Source organism: Vulpes vulpes, chromosome X (assembly GCF_048418805.1).
Source record: "Vulpes vulpes isolate BD-2025 chromosome X, VulVul3, whole genome shotgun sequence".
NCBI classification, from domain to species: domain Eukaryota; kingdom Metazoa; phylum Chordata; class Mammalia; order Carnivora; family Canidae; genus Vulpes; species Vulpes vulpes.
The window spans coordinates 62,471,379-62,491,531 of NC_132796.1; the positions used below are offsets into that span (position 1 = coordinate 62,471,379).

General features: G+C 40.1%; 1 protein-coding gene and 1 pseudogene across 5 annotated transcripts in view; one reads left to right on the forward strand and one right to left on the reverse strand.

Moving 5' to 3' along the window:
- APOOL (apolipoprotein O like) overlaps window positions 1-20,153 on the forward strand; it is a 356,871-nt gene that overhangs the window by 233,228 nt on the left and 103,490 nt on the right. The gene's annotated exons all lie outside the window — the stretch shown is intronic.
- LOC112933601 (RNA-binding protein EWS pseudogene) lies at window positions 13,374-19,892 on the reverse strand (annotated as a pseudogene).

A 20,153-nucleotide genomic window follows, 5' to 3' on the forward strand; every position in this document is an offset into this window, starting at 1 on the left:
TCCTTATGATTGTTGCTTTAAATTCTCTATCAGGAATATTACTTATATCTCTTTTGATTAGATCTCTGGGCATTACCTTTTTTTCAGTCTTTCTTTTGGGATGAATTCCCTTTCATGGCATTTTGTCTAGGTCTCTATCTTCTCTGTGTTAGAAAACCCCATTATATTTCCTGCTCCTGAGAGTATTGGCTTTATAAAGAAGAGATCATATGGTATCCAGGGTCCGGTGCTTCAAGAAGTGTCTCTGATGTATGTTGTGTTCATTCTGCTGCTGTGTTTTGTCTGCTCTAACCCTCAAGTCTGTCATCTGCAGAGGCTCTCCTTGCCTACAGTACAAAATGGTTGGATCTTGGCCAGAGTGTGGTGAGTTTTAATTAGGTGTGCTCTGGTCTGCTTGTTAAATGAGTCCTGATGCTACTTCCACTAGAACTGAAGCCTTGCTGAACTCTATGGTTGGTAGACATGGTGTGTGAAGGAGTTTCTCGTCATCTTCTGATGAAGGGGCCCACTGTGTTGGTTCTTAAGCACTCTTGCTTAAGAAAAAGAATATCAGCAGAATGCAGGAGACCTAAGCAGGTTAGGCAGTCAATGTTGGCACTGTGATGTTTACTGAAGTTGGTTTATGCTAATGGATGGGGGAAGGAACTGGCTCCAGCCAGCTCCTTTGTCCCCAGAGAGGGGTCTCTGTGCTTGCTGCTCTCAGAGAAGCACTCCCAGAAGAGCGAATAATTTCCCCTATGTGCATCCCAGGCATTTTTCAAATATCTATCTCCAGGTTGCTTGTCTTCCTGGAGCAGCACACTTTGGGCTGTATCACAGACAAGCATGCTGACTTTTAAAACTCCAAATTTTAGGGACCTGCTGTGGTGGGGGCCTGCATTGCTCTTTTGGGAGAGGGTCTCACTGCACTGGGATGGACATAGGTTTGACCTAGAAGGGCAGTTACACCATAGGTCATGGGCATGGAATTTGAAGCAAGACAGGTAAACAGCCAGCTTCTGCATTAGCTGCTTTCAGCAGGTGTCTCTGCACCTATGCTAAGGGGTGGGGGAGGTTAATGCAAACTACTGGTTCTTTTTTTCCTGGAGAGGCATCTCTGAAAAGGCCACCTCTCACAGATGTGTTCCAAAAAAAGCAATAATCTCTCCCTGTGTCCCTTAGGCAATCCTCAGATCATGCTCTTTGCCCCTTGGGTTGCTTGCCTGCTTTCTCTCCAGGAGTAGGGAAGCTCTTTCAGTCCTCTATCACAGCATAGCCCACCAAGCTCTGAAACTTGTCTTTGAGCTCTGCTAGTTGCAAAAGCTTGTGAAAGTCAGCTCCTCTCATTTTCTGAGCCAATAGCTTTGGGTAAGTGTTCTCTTTGTGCATTCCCCTGTGTGCTGTGCTCCCTCTTTCACTTTTCTCCATGACCAGGGCTCCCTCTCCTCTGCGGAACCTACAATCTGTTCCTTCCCCAAACCCCATCTCCACATTTCCTACCTTCTTTGATGTGACTTCTCTCCCTCTAGTTGTGCAACGTGTTCTGTCAATTCTCAGGTCATTTTCTTGGGTATTCAGAATGATTTGATAGTTATATATAACTGTTCAAGGGACAAGAGGAGCCTAGGATCCTATTACATTGCCATCTTAAACACTTCAAAGTTCTAAACCTTTTAAATTCTTCTGGAAACCTCTAACCCCTAGTCTAAAAATTTTTTTTAAAAGGAGGGATAAATTCAAGGTTTCTAGTTTGTTCATCTAAAAAGTATTATGATTCTGTGAAAGGTGTCAGATACAGTTTTAGTATATTCTACCATTATTATCTCTGGAAATTAAATTTTTAAATTTTTTGCATGTAAGAAATGTAGTATGTAAAAAGATTTTTATCCATAACAGACATATGAAAATGCAAATAATATTTTAATTGGGCGGGGATATAGAAAACTTTTCTTCCCATACTTTTAATAAAATAATTAACTATTAAAATTTCAAGCTAGTGTGCATTTAAAGATTTTTTAAAATGTCTATGAATGGGAAAGGGTGGGACAATCCAGGGATTTAAAGAGGATGTTAGGAAGAGGTGCATGTGGGTTTTATGGTAAGAAGTAAAAATAGTTAAAATTATGAAAGGGAATCTCTACACAGAAGTAATTATTAATGTAAATTATCCATAACTTTTTTTTTCTTTTTTTTTTTAATTAATTTTTATTGGTGTTCAATTTACCTATCCATAACTTTTTAATGCAGAGATAGGTTTCTCAAGCATATATGTGCATGCAAAACAGCACATTTCACAAAAGATTATTATAAAATAATAAATATCTTCATTATTTTCCACTTGGATTCCAAATCTCTTAATAAATAGCATGTGGCATTCATTTTGATAACGCTTTATGTTTCTATGAGTGCTAAGTACCATGCGAATGCTCAATTAATAATATTTAATTATAATGAAGAACAGAGATATCTAGTAAATGATATTCCTTTTTGTTTCTCACTTCTAGCTTTCATACTGCATTAAAAGCAAAGCATTATCTATATCAATATATGACTAACAAATTGGTAACAATATTCTTAGATTTGCATTTCAGTGTATGGAACAAATTGTTGATCACACAGTTAATTATCTCACCAATGCAGCAATATAATTCAGCCATTAGGCTTATCAAAATAACTTTACCAACTTCTTTCAGGCTCCAGTTATTTTAGCCCTATGTGATAAGCATAGAAACTGTGAAGTTTCATTTCTGTTAGCTTTGCTAGAATGTTCTATCTTTAAAAGTTTCTATTCCTGGTTCTTTTTTTTTTTTTTTTTTTTTTTTCATATTTTTCACGTTCTCTGCAAAGAATATATATTATTTTTATTGTTCATGCACTCAGGTATTCAACAAATATATATATATTTTTATTTTTATTTATTTATGATAGTCACACAGAGAGAGAGAGAGAGAGAGGCAGAGACACAGGCAGAGGGAGAGGCAGGCTCCGTGCACCGGGAGCCCGACGTGGGACTCGATCCCGGGTCTCCGGGATCGCGCCCTGGGCCAAAGGCAGGCGCTAAACCGCTGCGCCACCCAGGGATCCCTCTATTCCTGGTTCTAAGCACATGATTTCCCAGAAAACTTGCTGCAAAGGAGTCCCTTTTGGAAGCAGACAGATTTCGATGTGGCAATTTTGTTATATTAAAAGGTCTTCATCCAGGTTCCAGCATTGAAACTTAGTGAATTCTGAATATGTATGGAGCAGTTTTTGGCTTCCCCACTGGTCAAGGATTAAATGTAATCACGTAAGATTTCCTGATAGCTGGATGGCACCCAAAAAAAAGGAGCCACTTTGTATAACTATTGCTTCAAAACCTCCCTCCTTAGATAGAATTTCTCTATGAAGTTAATGCAAATATCCACTTCAATCATATATAGAGTTTTCAGAAATCAGGCAGAGCAAGACATTTGTAACACAAGACCATGAATACTACTTGGCAGGATTTGATATCAATTGGTGTGTATTGCTCTAATATGTATATTGCACAGCTGGATCCAGACAACTGCTAACTATACAACATGGTCAGAATTGCTAAGAGAACATTCAGTAAGTGAATGCACACAGAAAGCAACCTATTTTCTTATCATTTCCTTGCTGAGTTCTAATTTATTCCCAAACCAATCTATTACTAAATTGAAAATATGATTGCCAAGTTCCTTTTTAGAAATGTAAAAACTTAAAAATTTTAGCATTCCCTTATTCTTGCTTAACCATGTTCTTTTGTTGAATTACAAATAAACATGATATCCACTATCAGCCTTTATAGTTATTGCAGGTAGCTACTTAACAAAATTATTTTAAAACATATTATTCTGAAATTGTGGTTAAAAACGTAGTTACATTTGACCAATACTGTATTTGTTGTAATGACCTAAGGACAAAAAAGTCTTGCCTGTAAGAAAGACATGTAACATTAGAAATAATATAAATAAAATTGAGAAATAACAAATAAACTTTAGTATATAAAAAGCTTTTGTCTCACCAGAAAATTTTAGTCTAATAACCAATGTGTATATACAATACTATCTGTCCTGTTTGAATAAGTTAAAGTCATAGTTATCTGATATAAAAATAAAGTAACAATAGAAATAATACTAAATAATACTAAAAACATGATTATCTACAAATGTTCAATCCACATATGATGGTATCTAATCTTGCTGGATAAAGATTATGGTCCTATTTTTCATGGAACTCAGCCCTGCTTGCATTATTTCCCTAATATTTGTGATAACTATGTTAAGATTAATCACTAGCAAATGAACTCTAAAAGAACTATCAACACGAATAACAGAATACTTATGTAATGCCCAATGAAAGATATACTAGATATTAGAACAACTATTCTGCTGTTTAATTAAAATTAATTAAAAAGTGGAGTTTAGGACACCTGGTTGACTCAGTTGGAAGAGCATATAACTCTTGATCTTGTGATCCTGAGTTCAAGCCCTGCATTGACTGTGCAGATTAGTTAAAATAAATAAACTTATCTTTAAAATGGAATTTATTCAGTTAGCAATTTTATTTAATTGTGTTATCACCAAACTCTATCATTCATTCAAAGAGAAGAAAGTTCACAATTCTACTATAAAATAATGAGGCCAATTCTCATAAGCTAAACAAAAAATCAGACTCATTAAATTATCAGAAGAGCTGATACAAATATGAAAACTGAGACTTGGAATATTGTCAGGTATACAGGCGATTAATTTCATGTACCCTAGAAGGCAGTACTGCTATACACATGGTATTTGAATAAACTAATCCAGTATTGCTATGTTAAATGTTGCACAGAATAATGAAGAAGTACAAGGTATTTTCCTTGCCTCCATGAGCTTAAAATAAAGTTGGAAAGACATACATTTAAAATGGATAAGTTTGGGATCCCCGGGTGGCTCAACGGTTTAGCGCCTGCCTTTGGCCCAGGGTGCGATCCTGGAGACCCAGGATCGAGTCCCACGTCTGGCTCCTGGCATGGAGCCTGCTTCTCCCTCTGCTTGTGTCTCTGCCTCTTTCTCTCTCTCTATGTCTGTCATAAATAAATAAATCTTTAAAAAAATAAATAAATCTTTAAATCTTTAAAATAAATAAATCTATTTATTTAAATAAATAAATTTTTAAAAATAAATAAATAAATAAATAAATAAATAAATAAATAAATAAAATGGATAAGTTTAAGGAGAAATAAATGTGGGCTAGAGAAGTTAATATAACCATGGTGAAATTAGGACTTGATTCTTAGAGGATTAATTTACTATGAACACGCCAATAATCAATCATTTTAATTTATTTGCCAAAAGGTCCAGATCAATCTATTAAAATTAAAATGTCAAATGCATGTATGTAATATTGCTTCTTTTTTTAAGTACAAATACATTGGGCAGGCTGGGTGGCTCAGCGGGTTAGCACTGCCTTCAGCCCAGGGTGTGATCCTCGAGACCTGGGATTGAGTTCCGCATCAGGTTCCCAGCATAGAGCCTGCTTCTCCCTCTGCCTGTGTCTCTGCCTCTCTCTCTCTCTCTCTCTCTCTCTCTCTGTGAGTGTGTGTGTCTCTCATGAATAAATAAGCGAAATCTTTAAAAAATAAATTACATTTTCAGCCTGAATAAAGCGCCTAATTTAAGCTTTTTGTTTTCATCTTATAGACTAATATAGTAGAATAAGAAGCAAGTCACTCCCTGCCTGCCAAATGAACGTATTAACACTTATGCATGTAGGTACAGAAGAAAAATGATTTATCAACTAGTATAAGGCATGTGTTACCATAAAAAATAAAACCAAATGTACATTTTGTGACATGTTGATATGTGGGCATAAGACGATTGTTAAAGTATTGAATTGAATGAGAATCAAATTTAATATTACCAGCATAGCTGGGAAATGTTATCATTGTTTCCTTAGCAAGCATATTTTTTTCAGTCTCAATAGAGGTCAATATTTCCTTTTAAAAATGTGAATCTATCACTTGAGGTTCAAGTGATAGTAACATTATGTTCTCCAGAACAAACCTGATGACCTGCGCACAATTCTGTGGGATCACTTGGTGGCCAAGCTTTGACTATGACTGAGGGTTATTACCTTGTAGGAAATATCCTTATGAAATATACAGCCTGACTTCTGAAGCAGAGATAGAGCTGGAAATACTACTAGTGCTCTTGCTTAAGAGGTCGAGTCTCTGGCATTTATTTAAGTGGAATATAAGAGAATATTATAAGCAAATGGTGATTTAGGGATTTGTTATTGTGCTTTCTCTTCTATATTCTCTGAAGCAAGCCAATATCTGTATATTCCTTAAGACCCCTGTTTAGTGATCTTTCAACATATGATATATCTACTATAAGCCCCTAATAGTGTAATCCATTGACAGGTTAACTTCTCAGTAAGAGACCACTTCCCACCCATGTTATCCAACCCAAAAACATAGACTTGATCCTTGACTATTATCTCTTTCTCACTTGCCTTATCAATTACCAAGTTCCACCTGCTAACTCTTCATATTTCTTAAATGCATCAAGTGTCCCCATCTCCATTTTTACTATCTTAGTTTAAACAGACATAATCTTTCACCTGACCTGTTATCATAGCCTTCCAACTGGTCTATCAGCTTCCAGTTCTGCCCTACTCCAAACTTCACCATCAATTTTCCATAGTATATCTAGAATGATCTTTTCATAAGAGAAACCAAATCCTGTTATTTCCATGACTTAAAACATTGTGATGGTTCCCAGTAACCTATAGGGTAAATACCATATTCCTTAGCATGTCTCATAAAGACTTTCCTGGTAGGCTCTCTGAATTCTTTGCCAACATCATTTTCTATGACCTCCCTTCCACCCATCATCCCGAGTGCTAACCATTTCAAGGAACTTAGAGTTCCACAAACACTCCCTATATATTCACACTTTCCATGATTTGAGCATGCTATTGTCTTTGGCTCTGAAGCCTTCCTTTTCATTTGAGCCCTACTTTCACATAACTGAAAAATTCATATTCATCCTTCAAAGTTTAGATCAAAAGACACATTCGTTGTAAAACTCTTTCTGATAAAGTCAATCATTTTCTTTGTCCTTGTGCTCCCACATTTCATACATACTGGCCCTACAGTGTATTCTACATTGCCTTATAAGGATCTACACCTATATATCTCTGTATTTTTTAAAATATTTTAGGGCAGTACAAGAAACATGCCAGACTCTTATTTATCCCTGCTGTTAGGGATCCCTGGGTGGCGCAGCGGTTTAGCGCCTGCCTTTGGCCCAGGGCGCGATCCTGGAGACCCAGGATCGAGTCCCACGTCGGGCTCCCGGTGCATGGAGCCTGCTTCTCCCTCTGCCTGTGTCTCTGCCTCTCTCTCTCTCTCTCTCCGTGACTATCATAAATAAATAAATTAAAAAAAAAATTTTATCCCTGCTGTTAAGCAGGATACCTAGAACCTAGTAAGTTCTCAAAAATTATGTTAGATAATTTGCTTGACTATATTGATAGATGGTGTTTGGTAAATAAGATATATGTAATATGGTGCAAATAAAACATATATGTGTATTTTTAAAATCATGGGCAAATTTTAATATTAAGTATTTGACCTCTACTATTCTCTACTCTTGATACTTTTGTTCTAAAAAAAACAGTGGAAAAAGAATACTAAAAACAGTAAAACAGTTTTAATCAAAATAAAGCCATTATTGTATCTGCAGTGGGAGTTGTATACTTTTGGGGTTTAAAATTTTATTTAATTATTTTTTATAATTCAATTAGCCAACATATAGTATAACACCCAGTGCTCATCACATCACATGCTCTCATTAATGCCCGTCACTGAGTTACCCCATCCTCCCACTCACCTCCCCTTCAGCAACCCTCAGTTTGTTTCCCAGAGTTAAGAGTCTCTGATGGTTTGCCTTCCTTTCTGCCTTTTCCCCATTCAGTTTCCCCTCCTTCCCTTATGGTCCCTAGCACTATTGCTTATGTTCCAAATATGAGTGAAACGATATGATAATTCCCTTTCTTTGACTGACTTCACTCAGCACTATATCCTCCAGTTCCTTCCACGTTGATGTAAATCATAGGTATTCATCTTTTCTGAAGGCTAATATTCCACTGAAGATGTGACATTAATATTCCATTGTAGACATTGCTGCTACGAACACTGGGATGCATGTGCCCCTTCATTTCACTACATCTGTATCATTGGGGTAAATACCCAGTAGTTCAGTTGCTGAATCATTAGATAGCCCTGTTTTTAACTTTTTGATGAACCTCCATACTGTTTACCAGAGTGGCTATACCAGCTTGCACTCCCACTAACAGTATAAGAGTTCTTTCTCCACATCCTTGCCAACATTTGATGTTACCTGTCTTGTGAATTTTAGCCATTCTCATCAGTGTAAAGTGGTATCTCATTTTTTAAAAGATTTTATTTATTTATTAAAGAGATAGAGATTGAGAGAGAAAGAAAGAGGCAGAGACACAGGCAGAGGGAGAAGCAGGCTCCTTGCAGGGAGCCCAATATGGGACTCGATCCCAGGGCTCCAGGATCACACCCTGGGCTGAAGGCAGGCACTAAACCACTGAGCAACCAAGGGATCCCCTCATTTTGGTTTGATTTTATATTTCCCTAATGCCAAGTGACGTGGAGCATTTTTTCAAATGACTGTTGACCATTTATAAGTCTTCTTGGAAGAAATGTCTGTTCATGTCTTGTGCTCACTTCTTGACTGGATTGTTTTTTGGGTGTTGACTTCGATACGTTATTTATAGATCCTGATATTAGCCTTTATGTGATATGTTATTTGCAAATATCTTCCCCCATTCTGTAGGTTGCCTTTTAGTTTTGTTGAGTGTTTCATTTGCTGTGCAGAATATTTTTATCTTGATGAAGTCCCAATAGTCCATTTTTGCATTTCTTTCCCTTGCCTTTATAGACATGTCTTGAAAGTGTTAGCTGTGGCAGAGTTCAAAAAGGTTGCTGCCTGTATTCTCCTCTCAGATTTTGATGGATTCCTGTCTCACATTTAGGTCTTTCATCCATTTTTAGTCCATTTTTGTGTATGGTTCAAGATAATGGTCTAGTTTCATTCTTCTGCATGTAGCTGTCCAATTTTCCCCGTGCCATTGGTTGAAGAGACTGCATTTTTCCACTGGATATTCTACCCTGATTTGTCAAATATTAGTTGACAATAGAGTTGGGGTTCATTTCTGGGTTCTCAATCCTGTTCCATTGATATATGTGTCTCTTTTTGTGCCAACACCATGTTCTCTTGATGATCACAGCTTTGTAATATAGCTTGACATCCAGAATTGTGATGCCATCAGCTTTGGTTTTCTTTGTCAACATTCCCCTGGCTATTTGGAGTCTTTTCTGGTTTGATATAAATCTTAGGATTATTTTTTCCAACTCTATGAAAAATGTCCATGATATTGTGATGCAGACTGCATTGAATATGTATATTGCCCTGGGTAGCATAGACATTTTAACAATATTTATTCTTCCAACCCATGAGTACAGAATGGTTTCCCGTCTCTTTATGTCTTCCTCAATTACTTTCATAACATTTCGGTAGTTTTTAGAATGTAGATCATTTACCTCTTTGGTTAGGTTTATTCCTAGGTATCTTATAGTTTGGGCTGTAATTAAAAATGGTCTACATTCTTTAATTTCTCTTTCTTCAGTCTCATTGTTAGAGTATAAAAATGCACCTGGTTTCTGTGCATTGATTTTGTATCCTGCCACATTGCTGAATTGCTGTGAGTTTTAGCAATTTGGGGGTGAAGTTTTGGGTGTTTTCCACACAAACTATCATGTCATCTCCAAAGAGTGAGAATTTGACTTCTTCTTTACCAGTTTGAATACCATTTATTTCTTTTTGTTCTTTGATTGATGAGGCTGGGACTTATATTACTATGTTGAACAACAACAGTGAGAGTGGGCATCCCTGTCGTGATCCTGACCTGAGGGGAAAAGCTCTCAGTTTTTCCCCATTGAGAATGATATGTAATATGGGCTTTTTATACTTTGCTTTTACGATGTTGAGGAATGTTCTCTCTATCCCCACACTTTGAAGAGTTTTAATCCAGAAAGCATGGTGTACTTTGTCAAATGCTTTTTCTGCATCGACAGGATCATATGCTTCTTGGCCTTCCTTTTATTAATATGATCTATCACATTGATTGATTTGTAGATGTTGAACCAACCTTGAGGTCCAGTAATAAATTCCACTTGGTCATGGGGAGTAATCCTTTTATATAATGTTGGATCCTATTGGCTTGTATGTTGTATTTTGACATCCATGTTTATCAGGGATATTGGTCTGTAATTCTCCTTTTTGATGAGGTCCTTGGTATTGGGATCAAGACAATGCTGGCCTCAGAGAACAAGTTTGGAAGTTATCCTTCCTTTTCTATCTTTTTAAACAGCTTCAATAAAAAGTTTTATTTCTTCTCTAAATGTTGGTAGAATTCCTCTGGGAATCTTTTTTCTTGGGAGGTTTTTGATGACTCCTTCAATTTCCTTTCTGGTTATGTGTCTCTTCAGGTTTTCTATTTCTTCCTGTTTTAGATTTGGTAGTTCATAAGTTTTCAGGAACACATCCATTTCCACCAGATTGCCTAATTTGTTGGCATACCATTGCTCAGAATATTTTCTTAAAATTGCTTGTCTTTCCTCAGTGTTTCTAATTATCACTCCTCTTTCGTTTATGATTTTATTAACTTGGGTCCTTTCTCTTTTCTTTTTGATAAGTCTGGCAATGGTTTACCGATTTTATTAATTCTTTCAAAGAACTAGCTCCTAGTTTTTGTTGATGTGGTCTACTGTAATTATGATTTCCATTTGAGTTCTGCTCTTTATTATTTCTCTTCTCCGGCTGAGTTTAGGCTTTATTTCCTGTTCTTTCTCCAATTCCTTTAGGTGTAAGGTTGACTCATGTAGTTGAGATTTTTCTAATCTTTTGAGGGAGGCTTGTATTGAAATGTACTTCCCTTTTAGGACTGTCTTTTTTGTATCCCAAAAGATTTTGAACAGTTGTGCTTTCATTTTTCTCGGTTTGCATGGATCCTTTCCATTCTTCTCTAATTTCCTGGTTGACCCATTCATTTTTTAGTAGGATATTCTTTAGCCTCAAAAAGTTTGAGTTCCTTCCAAATTTCTTCTTCTGATGGAGCTCTAGTTTCAAACCATTGTGGTCTGAAAATATGCAGGGAATTATCCTCATCTTTTGGCAGCAGTTGAGATCTGATTTGTGACCTAGTACATGGTCTATTCTGGTGAAAGTTCCATGTGCACTTGAGAATAATGTGTATTCCCTTGCATGAGGATAGAATATTCTTTATGAATCTGAGAAGTCCATCTGGTCCAGTGTGTCATTCAAAGCCTTTGTTTCTTTGTTGATCTTCTTCTGCGTAGATGATCTGTCCATGGCTGTGAGTAGAGTACTGAGATCTCTTGCTATTAATGTAAAATTACCAATGTGTTTCTTTACTTTAGTTTTTTTTAATTTTTTTAATTGAGTTCAATTTGCCAACATATAGCATAACACCCAGTGAGCATCCCACCAAGTGCCCTGCTCAGTGCCCAACACCCAGGCACCCCAACACCCCACTCACCTCCACTTCCACTACCCCTTGTTCATTTCCCAGAGTTATGTGTCTCTCATGTTTTGCCACCCTCACTGATATTATCACTCATGTTCTTTCCTTTCCCTTTATTCCATTTCCATAATTTTTATATTCCCCAAATGAATGAGACCATATAATGTTTGTGCGTTTCAGATTGACTTATTTCACTCAGCATAATACCATCCAGGTCCATCCATGTCGAAGCAAATGGTGGGTATTCGTCGTTTTTAATGGCTGAGTAATATTCCATTGTATACATATAGCACATCTTCTTTATCCATTCATCTTTCAATGGACACTGAGGCTCCTTCCACAGTTGGGCTATTGTGGACATAGCTGCTATAAACATCGGAGAGCATTTCACTGCATCTGTATCTTTGGGGTAAATCCCCAGCAGTGCAAATGCTGGTTCATAGGGCAGTTCTATTTTTAACCCTTTGAGGAACCTCCACACAGTGTTCCAGAGTGGCTGTACCAGTTCACATTCCCACCAACAGTGTAAGAGGGTTCCCCTTTCTCCACATCCTCTCCAACATTTGTGGTTTCCTGCCTTGTGAATTTTCACCATAATCACTGGTGTGAGGTGGTATCTCATTGTGATTTTGATTTGTATTTCCCTGATGGCAAGTGATGCAGAGCATTTTTTCATGTGCTTCTTGGCCATGTCTATGTCTTCCTCTGTGAAATTTATGTTCATGCCTTTTCCCATATCAGGATTGGACTGTTTGTTTCTTTGCTGTTGAGTTTGGTAAGTTCTTTATAGGTCTTGGATAATAGCCCTTTTTCTGATAGGTCATTTGCACATATCTTCCCCCATTCTGTAGGTTGTCTCTTAGTTTTGTTGACTGTTTCTTTTGCTGTGCAGAAGCTTCTTATCTTGAATAAGCCCCAATACTTCATTTTTGCTTTTGTTTCTCTTGCCTTCATGGATGTATCTTGCAAGAAGTTGCTGTGGCTGAGTTCATAAAGGGTGTTGCCTGTGTTCTCCTCTAGGATTTTGATGGAAACTTGTCTCACATTTAGATCTTTCATCCATTTTGAGTTTATCTTTGTGTATTGTGCAAGAGAGTAGTCTAGTTTCATTCTTTTGCATGTGGCTGTCTAATTTTCCCAGCACCATTTATTGAAGACACTTTTTTTCCAGTGGATAGCCTTTCCTGCTTTGTCAAGTATTAGTTGACCATAAAGTTGAGGGTCCACTTCTGGATTCTCTGTTCTGTTCCATTGATCTATGTGTCTGATTTTGTTCCATTACCACACCATCTTGATGACCACAGCTTTGTAGTACAACCTGAAATCTGGCATTGTGATGCCCCCAGTTATGGTTTTCTTTTTTCAAATTCCCCTGGCTATTTGAGGGCTTTTCCGATTCCACACAAATCTTTTTTTTATATAATAAACATTTGGAATTTTATTTAAAAAAAATCACAACCATGAACATTGTTACAGTTAGAGGCCCTCTTGGTCCTCCACAATGATACTGAGCATGCTCACAAGGGGTTCCCATTGTTTAGTCTTTAGTTAAACAACCATCTTTAACAGAAGGAATAAAAACTCAGCACACTACCATTTAACTTGTTTTAATGTTTCTTCACAAATGGTGAAAAATACTTAAATACAGACAAGGAATAATCATAATGTTGTGGCCAACATTATAAATATGGAATTATAAATTTAAAACATTTTCTGGTTTAAAAAATAAATCTGGTAGTCAATGCAGCTCTGCGGGGTCTCTGCATCTAGTACGGCCGGTCTCTGCACTCCTGACGGTGCTCACCTTTATCCATTTTTCCAGGTCCTCCATGCCCGCCTCTTCTTCCTCCCATCTGTTCCATCAAAGGTCCAGGGGGCCCACCAGGACCGCCTCGTCTTCCTCCACCAAAGCCACCTCGGTCCATGCCCGGCCAGCACGGAAGCCCCCTCTGTCTCCACCACAGCCACTTCTGAACATCCCACCGGGACCACCGTGGTCCATGAGGCCACCTCTTCCTCCCTGCCTGCCACCAGGGCTGCCTCTGCCATGGTCACTGCCCGGGGGCAGGAAGGGTGGTGGAAGGAAGCCTTCAGGCTTCGGGGCCTTACACTGGTTGCATTCTGTTCTCCAGGCGAAGTTCTGGTTTCCACACCCCGGATTGGGGCACTGCCAGTCCCCAGCTCGGTGCTGGACGTTTCCTCCTCCAGATGGGTTCCCTGGGGAACCCCAGGGTCCTCTTGGGGGAAAGCCACCTCTGTCTCCAACGGCCTTCCATGCGACCCATGGGGCCCCCAGGACCTCCTGGGACCCCTGGACCTCCACGGAGTGGCGGTCGCGTCCCTCTGCCCTCACGTGGAGGCATACCACCCCGCATGCTGTTCATTGGAGGCTTCTTCCAAGCGAGAGAAACCTTAAGTTTGCTTCCTTGAAAATCTTTCCCATCAAACCACTCCACAGCAGCCTTGGCAGTTGGTGGGTCTTCATAGGATACTGTAGCATCACCTTTGGGCTTTCCTGTTTCCTTGTCCAAGTAGATATGGATCATGGGTTGTCCAGGCCTCTTGTTCATCTTAACAATTCCACACTGCTTAAATAAGTCAGCCAGATCATCTAGAGTCACATTGTCATTTACGCCTTGCACATAAATTGCACTGTTGTCAGAGTCTTCATCTGGATCTACAGGTGGGCCTAGATCAAGATCTGGTCCTTCATCCATGGGTCCACCAGGCTTATTGAAGCTACCTTGCTCTCCAGTGCTGCCCATTCCACTGCGTCATCCTCCCCGCCCACCTCTGCTCATGCCTCCATGATCAAATCCCCCTCTTCCCCTGCCCCAGTCATCAGGGCCACTCATGCTCCGGTTCTCTCCTGGTCTGGGAAAATCCTCCAGACTCCTGCCCATAAACACCCATCCTACTGGGGTGGTCCTGTTGGAATGAACTCTGCTGCCCATAGCTGCTGCTCTGTTGGCTATATTGACTTGGAGCCTGGCTGTAGGATCCAGTTTGGGGGGGATAACTAGTGGGCAGCTGCTGCCCATAGCTGCTTTGTTGACCATAGCTACTCTGCTGTCCATAGCTGCTCAGCTGCCCATAGGTGTTCTGCTGAGAGTAACTGCTCTGAACATAACTAGTCGTCTGTGTAGAGGAGTAGCTGGTAGGAGGATAAGATGGTGGTGCTGTGACTGGCTGCATGGGGTAGCTCCCAGGTACCTGGGGATAACTGTAGTTACTCTATCCATATACTAGGCTGGGCTGGTTGTAACCCCCTATGCTAGATTGAGGTTGACTAGTCTCAGCGGGTTTGTTACCTTCCTGTGGTCTTGCAGGTGCGGTGGCTGCTGGCTGCTGCCCATAGGCTGGGTAAGCAGGCTGAGTGCCATATGCAGACTGAGCTGCATAGGAGGCCTGGGTGGTAGTGACCGTTAGCAGTGGTGGTATCATAAATACCAGTGCCGTACCCCTAGACAGGCTGAATGTATGCCTGGGGGGCAGTTGGAGTAGTATAACCAGCGGGAGGCTGTCCATAAGAAGTTGAATAGGGGGGTCTGCCCATAGGTCGCAGTGGTCTGAGCCAGGGTATAGCTGACATCAGTGGGCTGTCCATAGGTTCCATAACTCTGCTGCCCATATGCCTGGGTGGTCTGTGGATATCCTTGAGTTGGTTGGGCGTTGTATCCACTGTAGCCCTGCTGGGTTGCAGCTTGGCTGTAAGTATTGTAATCTGTGGACGCTATTTTCTCTCCTACCCTCTCCTTCTCTCAACGTCCGTCTCCCTCTCACTTTCCCTCTCTGATTCCACACAAATCTTATGATGATTTGTTTCAACTCTCTGAAGAAAGTCCATGGTATTTTGATAGGGATTGCATTAAACGTGTAAATTTCCCTGGGTAACATTGAAATTTTCAAAATATTAATTATTCAAATCCATGAGCATGGAATATTTTTCCATCTCTTTGTGTCTTCCTCAATTTCTTTCAGAAGTGTTCTGTAGTTTTGAGGGTATAGGTTCTTTACCTATTTGGTTAGGTTTATTCCTAGGTATCTTATGCTTTTCGGTGGAATTGTCAATGGGATTGACTCCGTAATTTCCCTTTCTTCAGTCTCATTGTTAGTGTATAGAAATGCCACTTATTTCTGGGTATTGATTTTGTATCCTGCCACACTGCTGAATTGTTGAATGAGTTCTAGCAATCTTGGGGTGGAGGCTTTTGGGTTTTCTTTTTTTTTTTATTATTTGTTTATCATAGTCAGAGAGAGAGAGAGAGAGGCAGAGACACAGGCAGAGGGAGAAGCAGGCTCCATGCACCGGGAGCCCAACGTGGGACTCGATCCCGGGTCTCCAGGATCGCGTCCTGGGCCAAAGGCAGGCACGAAACCGCTGCGCCACCCAGGGATCCCGCTTTTGGGTTTTCTATGTACAGTATCATGTCATCTGCAAAGAGGTGGTGTTTGACTTCTTCTTTTGCCAAATTGAATGCCTTTTATTTCTTTTTGTTGCCACATTGCTGAGGCTCGGACTCCTAGTCCTATGTTGGAGAGCAGTGGTGAGAGTGGACATCCCTGTCTTGTTCCTGATCTTAGGGGAAAGGTTCCCAGTGTTTCCCCATTGAGAATGATATTTGCTGTGGGCTTTTCATAGATGGCTTTTAAGATGCTGAGGAGTGCTCCCACTATCCCTACACTCTGAAGAGTTTTGATCAGGAATGGATGTTCTATTTTGTCAAATGCTTTCTCTGCATCTATGGAGAGGATCATATGGTTCTTGTTTTTTTCTCTTGCTGATATGATGAATCACATTGATTGTTTTATGAGTGTTGAACGAGCCTTGCATCCCAGAGATAAATCCCACTTGGTCATGGTTAATAATCTTCTTAATGTATTGTTGGATCCTATTGGCTAGTTTCTTGTTGAGAATTTTTTCATCTGTGTTCATCAGGGATATTGGTCTATAATTCTCCTTTTTGGTGGGGTCTTTGTCTGGTTTTGGAATTAAGGTGATGCTGGCATCATAGAACGAGTTTGGAAGTACTCCATCTCTTTCTATCTTTCCAAACAGCTTTAGTAGAATAGGTATGGTTTCCTCTTTAAACGTTTGATAGAATTCCCCTGGGAAGCCTGCATCTGGCTCTGGACTTTTGTGTCTTGGGAGGTTTTTGATGACTGCTTCAATTTCCTCCCGGTTAATGGCATGTTCAGGTTTTCTATTTCTTCCAGTTCCAGTTTTGGTAGTTTGTGGTTTTCCAGACATGCGTCCATTTTTTCTAGATTGCCTAATTTATTGGCATATAGATGCTCATAAGAAGTTTTTGAAATTATTTGTATTTCTTTGATATTGGTGGTGATCCCTCCTTTTTCATTCTTGATTTATTAATTTGAGTCTTTTTTCTTTTTAATAAGACTGGCTAATGGTCTATCTATCTTATTATTCTTTCAAAGAACCAACTCCTGGTTTTGTTGATATGTTCCACAGTTCTTCTGATCTCTATTTCATTGAGTTCTGCTCGAATTTTATTAACTCTCTTCTTCTGGTGGGTGTAAGATCTATTTGTTGTTCTATCTCCAGCTTCTTTGGGTGCAAGGTTAGCTTTTGTATTTGAGTTCTTTCCAGTTTTTGGTTGGATGCTTGTGTTACAATGTATTTCCCCCTCAGGACTGCTTTTGCTGTATCCCAAAGATTTTGAACGGTTGTATCTTCATTCTCATTACTTTCCATGAATCTTTTTAATTCTTCTCTAATTTTCTAGTTGACCTTTCATCTTTTAACAAGATGGTCCTTAACCTCCACATGTTTGAAATCCTTCCAAACTTATTCTTGTGATTTAGTTCTAGTTTCAAAGCATTATGGTCTGAAAATATGCAGGGGATGATCCCAATCTTTTGATAATGGTTAAGACCTGATTTGTGACCCAGTATGTGGTCTATTCTGAAGAAAGTTCCATGTGCACTTGAGAAGAATGTGTATTCAGTTTCATTTGGATGGAAAGTTTCACATATCTGTGAAATCCATCTGGTCCAGTGTGTCATTTAAAGATCTTGTTTCTTTGGAGATGTTGTGATTAGAAGATCTGTCATTGGCCTAAAGTGCTGTGTTGAAGTTTCCAAGTGTAAGTGTATTATTATCTAACTATGTCTTAACTTTGGTTATTAATTGAATGATATACGTGGCAGCTCCCACCTTGAGGGCATAAATATTCATGATTTTTAGGTCCTCTTGTTGGATAGATCCTTGAAGTATGATATAGTGTCCCTCATCATCTCTTACTACAGTCTTTGGGACAAACTGTAATTTATCTGATATAAGGGTGGCTCAGCCTGCTTTCTTTTGAGAATCATTTGAATGGTAGATGGTTCTCCAACCTTTTATTTTCAGGCTGTAGGTGTCCTTATGTCTAAAATGAGTATCTTGTAGACAGCAAATAGATGGGTCTTGCTTTCTTTTCCAGTCTGAAACCCTGCACATTTTGATGGAGTCATTAAGCCCATTCACGTTCAGAGTTACCATTGAAAGATATGAATTTAGTGTCATCATGATACCTATTCATTCCCTGTTTTTGTGGATTCTTTCCTTGGACTTCCTGTTTATTTTACAGAATCCCCCGTAATATTTCTTTCAGAGCTGGTTTGGTGGTCACATATTCTTTCAGTTCGTGCCTATCTTGGAAGCTCTTTATCTCTCCTTCTATTCTGAATGACAGCCTTGCTGGATAAAGTATTATTGGCTGCAGGTTCTTCTCCTTTAGGTCCCTGAATATATCCTGCCAGCCCTTTATAGCCTGCCAGGTCTCTATGTAGAGGTCTGCTGCTAATCTGATATTCCTCCCCATATAATTAGGGATCTCCTGTCTCTTGCTCTTTTAAGGATCTTCTCTTTAGCTTTGGAATTTGCAAGCTTCACTATTAATTGTCGAGGTGTTGAGCGATTTTATGGGGGGATCTCTCTATTTCCTGGATCTGAATGCCTGTTTCCCTTCCCAGGTTAGGAAAGTTTTCAGCTAGGATTTGTTCAAATACATATTCTGGACCTCTGTCCCTTTCGGCGCCTTCGGGTACCCCAATTAAACGTAGATTTTTCTTTCTCATGCTGTCACTTATTTCCCTTAATGTATCCTCATGATCTTTTGTTTGTCTCTTTTTTCCTCAGTTTCCCTCTTTGCCATCAACTTGTCTTCTATGTCACTCACTTGTTCTTCCACCTCGTTAACCCTCGTTGTTAGGACCTATAGTTTGGATTGCATCTCATTTAATTGATATTTAATTTCTGCCTGATTAGATCTAAATTCTACAGTCATGAAGTCTCTTGAGTCCCTTATGCTTTTTTCTAGAGCCACCTGTAGCTTTATAATAGTGCTTCTGAATTTGCTTTCTGACATTGAATTGTAATCAAAATTTTGTAATGCTGTGGGAGAGAGGACTGTTTCTGATTCTTTCTTTTGATTCTTTCACCTCTCTTCTGAGGTGAGTTTTTCCTTCCAGTCATTTTTCTGAGTGCAGAGTGGCCAAAAACAAGTTGTATTGGGAAAAGGAGAAAAAGAGAGAAGAGAAAGAAGAAAGAAAAAGAAAAAAAAGATGGAAAAAAAGAGAAGAGAAGAAAAATAGGGAGGGAGAGCAAACAGAAATAAAAAAAAAAACCAAGGGGGAGTATCCTCTGATTCTGTATACTGTAAATCCCTCGACTTCCCCTGGAACTTTCCAGTGCTGCTTGGTCAATAATTTGTTGTTCTCCTGTCCGTCTAGCTGGTCTTCTGTGGGAGGGGCCTGCTGTGCTGATTTTCAGATGTTATCACTTGGGTTGAGCTGCTCAACCCCAGCCTGGTGCAGGGCTCGGGGAAATTTGTTTAACCTATTTATCCTGTGAGGCCACTGTGAAGCTCAGTGGGAGTTGTTTATCCTGTGAGGCCCCAGGAGGAACAACAACAGTAGCAGCAGCCAGCTCTCCAGCCCTGGAGTCAGCTCCTGCAGTAACTATGGAGCTCTCAGTCTGCAGGAGCCTGGATGCTCCGGGGGCAGGGGCCGCTGATTTCAGCTCGGCGCCACCCGTAGGCTGGAGCATCCTTGCTGTCCTGTGTCCTCCTGGCTTCTCCCTGTCCCAGGGGGAGCACCGTGTCCCTAGTGCCCTGTGCTCCCCGGGCCTGTGCTGCTGGAATCGTGCTCCCCACCGCACAGGTCCCCCTGTGTGGAGACACTGCCCGAGCCAGGCCGAGCTGCTCCCGGGGCCACGCAGCCCCCTCTGAGCGAGCCGCTGCCTGAGCAGCCCCGAGGTTGTCCTGGATCCAGAGGTGCATGTGCTGCAGCCCTTTAGGGAGCTCGGCCGCAGAGTGTAGCGTCCTCTCCCCTGGGTCACAGGTCCTCTGTTAGTGCCCCTGGGAGCCTGAGGGCATCCCCGCCCCTCCTGGGATCCTGCTCCAACTCCCTGCCTGTGCCTTTTGGTCCAGGAAGGTTTGTGAAGCTCCTGCTTCTCTGGGATGGGGCTTTCCTGTCCTGGGGGTTCTCACTCCAGCCTTAGCCCGGCTCCTCATGGGGCCCCTCCCCCTTGGATGCCTTTT